The sequence below is a fragment of the Epinephelus fuscoguttatus genome, linkage group LG19 (assembly GCF_011397635.1).
Source record: "Epinephelus fuscoguttatus linkage group LG19, E.fuscoguttatus.final_Chr_v1".
Taxonomy (NCBI): domain Eukaryota; kingdom Metazoa; phylum Chordata; class Actinopteri; order Perciformes; family Serranidae; genus Epinephelus; species Epinephelus fuscoguttatus.
In genome coordinates, this window is record NC_064770.1 from 879,393 (window position 1) to 885,787 (window position 6,395).

The window sequence follows — 6,395 nt, forward strand, 5'->3', positions numbered from 1 at the left end:
GACGGCAGCTTCAGTCAAAGTCTTAGCATTCCTCTCACTCAAATAAATAGGAATGCGCTCAGGAAGTGTTTCTTTAAACTGTTCCAGCAAAAGTAGTTCACTCAACTGTTCAAAAGTCTGAGCATCAGAGGCTAGTCGCCATCGACCAAAAAGAGTAGACAACTCATGTGCAATCTCTACATAAGTCTCCCTCTCATGCTTTCTTGCACTTCTAAATTTCTGCCAATAAGCCTCAGGTACTAATTCATATGCCTTTAAGACTGCCACAAAGCAGAATAAGCCTCCTGGGCTTTACCAGTCAATACACACTGTAACAGGAGAGTCTGCTCAGAATCACTCCACTTCCTGTTTTTGGCCAACCTCTCAAAGAACAAGAAAAATGTATCTGGATCCTTCTCTGAAAATTTGGGCACCAACCGCAAACAACCAGAGACATCAAAAGTCGGAGAGCTACCTGCAAGCAGTTTTTTCCCAGAACCAGCACTGGAACTGCTTTGGTGGAAAAGGGGTAAGAGAGGCTTCGTTAAAGTCCATTCTCACTGAGGGTGAATATCCACTCAGATTATTATTAAAAGTTGATTTCATGATTTCTTATGGAAGTTTGCACATCGGCCAAGGCTAATCAAGAGAAGGCTGAAACACGGGGTCAAACATGGGGGGATTGCACATGCGCAGTAAAATCTGGTCTGCACTTCCTCAAAGGCTCAGTAGATTGCGTGAGACCGCGGAATAAGGGGGATGTGCATGCATGTCATTTTCACAGCTTATAATTGGACCGTCACTGGTGGCCTGCGTTGTGGGTGAGAATGACAGAGATGCAATTCTGACAATTTCAGGCAGCCGCCGTCCAAAAGTCCAAGCAGACCGCACCAAGCGCACTCCTTGATCGCCTGAGTGGATCCTGCGCTTTTTATCTAGCACCCCTGCTGTCACCCTCCAGCATTGCAGCTCAAGTTCCACTGCGCATGTGCAATCCCCCCATTTCTGACCCCGTGTCTCAGCCTTCTCTTGAATAGCCTTGACACCGGCGCGGAACTTTTGTGCAGTGAAAAAAGTTTCCGCCCAGACTTTGACCCCCTGCGGAATTCGCCGGCAGAACTAACGTTACATAGCTGGGCCAATGAAATCATTTGTTTATAGTTGCGCAGACCCGGGAGAGTCCGAAATCCAGTCAAGCAGGACAGTATGGGAGAAAGGTTGATAAACCTCGTTTCACAGCAACCCGTCCTTTTTCGTAAAAGACGGGATGATTTTATGAACAATGAATTAAAGGAGAATGTCTGGCAGTCCATTGTCCAGCTTGGTGGCTGCGACGAGAGTGGTAAGTGCTAAAGGAAGTTGATGTTGGCGCTTGTTAAACGTTAGCTTGCTAGCTCGCTGCTGCTGCTGCTGCTACTCTCGTCCATGTTAACCCACACCCGTTCACGCAGCGCGGACTCGGAACGCACATCGCGAAATTCCACACCGCGCCCATGTGTATGGTTTAAACGTTTGCGACTACACATTTAACAATGTACATATGTTAACATGTCACGCTCAATATATCCAAATACGCGATATCTCCTTTTTCCCACTAACGTTATTGAAGTCATACTGCCAACAGTGTGTAACGTTATCCACAGAGTAAATCACTCAATTAGGCGTTGGACATTCTTATAGAATGATGAGAGCAAAATAAATACCAGAAAAAGAGACCATATGGAAAAACGACCAGAATACATTTGCTTTTATTAATAATTTGCCCTATAATGTTTCAATCACTGATAGTCTTCCTCAGGTGACAGTGAAGAAGGAAACACACACTTGTAGGCTTAAAAGACAACTTATGATGAAACGTCACATCTTTTGATATTATAAATTTTCTTTGTCAGGGTTATTCCTAGCCTCATTCCTATTTGCATATGACATGTTTTAGTGTTCCTGCTATTAGCATACCCTTAAGGTAAAGGATCTACAAAGGTTATTAAGCTTCAACAATTATTATTTCATGCCACTGTTTTTATGATTTGCTATGTTTTTGTTTTTTTATGGAAGTAAATCTATTGTAAGTGTGTCAAACTAGTCTTTCAGAGGCTACTGGGTTATTTAAATGCAGTTCTTTACTTAAGTAAGATCATAGACCTCTTTCTTCTTTGTACCTATAAACGGATGTTCCCTTATTGTCCTCATGTTATTAGAGACCTGAATGTAGTGGACTTATATCTGATACATTGATAGTTATCCAAAGAAAGTTAAGTCAAGGCATCTGGACTTGTTTTTAGATACTGAAGATGTTTCTTTAAGAACAAGAAGCCTTTTGGATGAAAGGCGAAACATCTTCAAGATCTAAAAACAAGTCCAGTTGCCTTGATTCAACCCTCTCTGGATGATAAACTGATATTTTCTGGTACCTCAGTGACAATGTTTGTAAATTTCTTAACAGTCAGATTTTCATCATGTAGTATGTGGACAAGCAAGTGTAAATTTTGATTGTTTAAGTTACTACTAATATGTTACCTGTTTTGTGTGTGTGTGTGTGTGTGTGTGTATGTGTGTGTGTGTGTGTGTGTGCGTGTGCATGCGCGTGCGTGTGTGCGTGTGCATGCGCGTGCGTAAAATATGAATTTATCCAATTTAACTAAATGCTGATATGAATTTATTTCCAGATGCATGAAGAATCTGTGACTAAAAGTTATTTACAGGTATGTGTCGCACTTTCATTATGCGTAATACACCATATGCTGTGATACCATATTTCACATACAGTACATGTTGTGTAAAGGTTTGTACACCTTTTGTATTGCAGTAGAAATTGATTGTGTACCCCTTGGCTGCATACAGTGTGGGAGGAAAACGCTTGGTCACACTCAAACGTCACATCTGTTGTTCGTTTAAGGTAATTTTAATAAATTATGTTAACCTTTACATCTTATAATATCTGTACTGTAGCCCATTCTTCTGGAAATATAACAATACAGTGTCCTTTTTTGTTGACATTTTAGCAATTTAATGACAATCATAATTATGGCATACACATTTAATGTTATGATTATAAACCAGTGTAGTGTTCCACTTGAATAAGTACAGATTTTTATGATGTTTATTTTAGGGCTGCAACTAACCATTATTTTCATTATCGATAAATCTGTCAATTATTTTCTCGATTAATTGTTTAGTCCAGAAAATGTTATAAAATGACAAAAAATGTTGGTTTCCCAAAGTCGAACTTGATGTCCTCAAATGTCTTGTTCACAACAAAATATTCACATTTGAGAAGCTGGAATCAGAGAATTTTGATTTATTTTTTTAAATGACTCAAAATGATTAATTGATTATCAAAATAGTTACTAATAGTAATCGATTATTGCAGCTGTAGTTTGTAGCTGTTTGTAGTATTTCTGCAAACTGATGAATTTTAAAAAGCCATGATAAAATGATGAACTGAATTTGCATCTTAAGTCAAATAATTGAGGGACATTAAATATGACAATTAAAAATTTTATTTCCTTATATTGTCTTGAATGATGGATTAATAATTGAATGTTTCAATGGAGTGGGAAAACATTTAAAAAATAGCTTTCAATTTAACTTTAATTCATTTCCATGTTTCTGCTTATTGTATACATTCTCTCATTTTGTTTCCTGCTTAAAAATGTACATTTAAACACAGCTCTTAAATTTCATGATGTGTAAGCAGGGTGCCACATAAAACCTGAATCAGTCCAACACATACCGTAGCAGTATGAATTCTGATTGGACACACAACTCACAACATTCACAGCAACACAAAAGGTTGTCAGTGTTGCCTCGTTGATGATTGGACTTCATTTTGGCATCCTGCTGACCTAAGTGATCATAATGGAAAACAGATGTATTGCAGGAAATAAATGTATTGTGAAATTGAATATGATAGGCAGAAATTATCAAAAGTAATGATAAAAAGATACATTTAAAACCCTCCTGTTGTCCTCAAGTCAAGGAAGGAAAGGAGGGAGAAGGGAGGGAGGGAGCAAGGAAAGGAGGAAGGAAGGGAGTAAATAAAGAAGAAAGGAAAGAGGGAGGGAGGGAGGGAAGAAAAGAGGAAGGAAGGAGGGAGGAAGGAAGAAGAAAGGAAAGAAGAAAGGAAGGAGGAAGGAAAGAAAGAAGGATGGAGGGAGTAAGGAAAGGATGAAGGAAGGAAGGCAGTCCCTGGCTGCGTCCGAAAGGCCCACTGGCATACTGCATGAAAAGACTCCCTGGACCCGGAGCTTTCTCAGTTCATTTTTCTTTCTAAATAAATACAAATAAATATGGTGAATCTGCCAGAGTGAACCCAGCAGATACCTGCCACCTGACCACGCCCACCTTACCTGCTGGGTAAGGGGCAGAGACTAGAAATTGTTTGTTCACCCCTCAGTTCATCCTTTTGCACTCCCTGCCAGCACATGTATCCTGATTTGTGTGCGTCTTCAAGTTAACGTGAGTGGTCAATTCATCATTTTGATTGTTTCCTTTGTATGCCTTTTGTGGTGGCTTTGCTGACATGTGCTCTGCTACCCTAATCTCTTTGTTCCCAGACATGTGCCAGGAGCCATGTAAGATTGTTTGTCGCTTGACCATTTTACTGTTTAGTTATGGATTGTATATTCTCCCATACTTATTTGTTGTTTATTGTTTAATTGACCACTCCGTTGTTTGTTTGTAATTATATTGTCTCTTTGCTTATCCTTTTTCTGATGCAGCACACGAAAATAAGCTGTGACAACGACAGAAAGATCAAATCAAAGAAAAATAAAAGCTACTGGTGTTGCATCGAAACCTGCCTTCTCCCTTGCCTAATTCCATCATTCCACTCCTTGCCATTGATGTCTTCTGACCGAGACTCTGTTTGCTCACCACACACTCACTCTCCCCGAACCACATCACCCCTACAGTTCCTTCACTGCATACTACTACTACATACTACCACTAGATACTACTCCTACCTACTAAACAAGTTGGGTCCATTCGGACATACTAAAAAATTGGTGGGAAAACACTCCATCTGCTGGCAGAGCAGAGGTACTGCACCAAAATCTGAACGTACCTGTGACTATTGAAATGGCCCAGAAAATGAAGCTGGCCACTCTACCCAACAGCAACATGTCTGCAAGCTCTTTCATGCTTCTCAACATGCAAAATGCGAGGCGTAGGCGAGCCAGAGCTCGCAGATGCCTCCTTTTGCACATAATTAATTCACTGCCACAGTAAGCAATGACATGACATGCCACACTCAAAAACTTAAACTTTGCACTTTGAAGATCCTTTATATTGTTTTTGAAATAATCCAACCTGTTATGGTAATGACAACCATCATCACTTCTCATAAGTGTCACAACGCTAACATCATGTGTCAATCAAGTGATTAGTTCATTGAATATCAATATCTAGATACAGCATTTCCACCAGCACATTCTGTCATGTGTAGGCTGAGTCACTTTGAACACCTGTCACCTCACACAGTACAATGACATCCAACAAAACTGCTCTGCCATGATGTACTTTTATTATGCCAAACTTAATCATCATTTGTTTTAACAGTACTAGTATTTATTATTATCATTACTTATTTTATTATTGTTATTTGTTGTTGCCTTTAGAATGTCAAACGAATGTGAATGTCCAATATCAAACTAACTTATTACCAGTATAAAACAGACCACTTTGTTCATAATCATGTAACAAAGTGTAATGTAAGTATGTAAGTAATTTAACAAAGTGTGCGTGTACGGCTGCCGTTGCTCCGCCATGATGTTTTGAATCTTGCCGGGCAGCAACCACGTTGCATTTAAATAGGAGACTGATGAGGGCAGTAACATGCCGTGCATCGTCTACAATGAAGAAGAAGACGAAGAAGAAGCCCGTGGTGCATTTTGGGTAAGTAGTAGCCCTGTAGTATGCTCTGCCATCATACTACAATGTAGGCATGTTGAGTAGGGGTGGTAGCATACTACTCCTCCCTACTACGGTTTCGGACATACTACATACTAATTTGGTCTACTACAATCCATACTACATGGCCTTTCGGACGCAGCCCCTGTGTTCCAATACCCATACTACCATACTATTTTGTATGCCAGAAAAAGAATTAGTGTGTCCCAATACATAGTATGTCAGATGCAGTATGCCAAAAGTACCAGGATGTTCTACTACATCCGGTCATATTTCGCAGTATGCATGTCAGCATGCTTTTTTGGCCATTCTGACCCACAATCCTTTGCGCAGCGGAAGTTACATTGCACTGACTGAGCTGCATGTACAACCAATGCCCACACTTCCTTTCATACATGGTTTATTTAATTTGAGATACTAAGACACTACATATTAGGACTGCAATGATCTGATTATATACTGTCACATATCATACAGTTTTGCAAGAACACGGTTACAACATTCAA

The 6,395-nt window shown here is 39.7% G+C and overlaps 1 long non-coding RNA gene across 1 annotated transcript in view; it reads left to right on the forward strand.

Annotated features, from left to right (window-relative positions):
* LOC125878890 (uncharacterized) overlaps positions 1-2,839 on the forward strand; it is a 47,845-nt gene extending 45,006 nt beyond the window's left edge. Inside the window, exons 2-4 of the long non-coding RNA XR_007447814.1 lie at positions 370-508; positions 2,646-2,681; positions 2,786-2,839. This is a non-coding gene — a long non-coding RNA (uncharacterized LOC125878890). The remainder of the gene's footprint in view (positions 1-369; positions 509-2,645; positions 2,682-2,785) is intronic.
* The last annotated feature ends 3,556 nt before the right edge of the window (positions 2,840-6,395 follow it).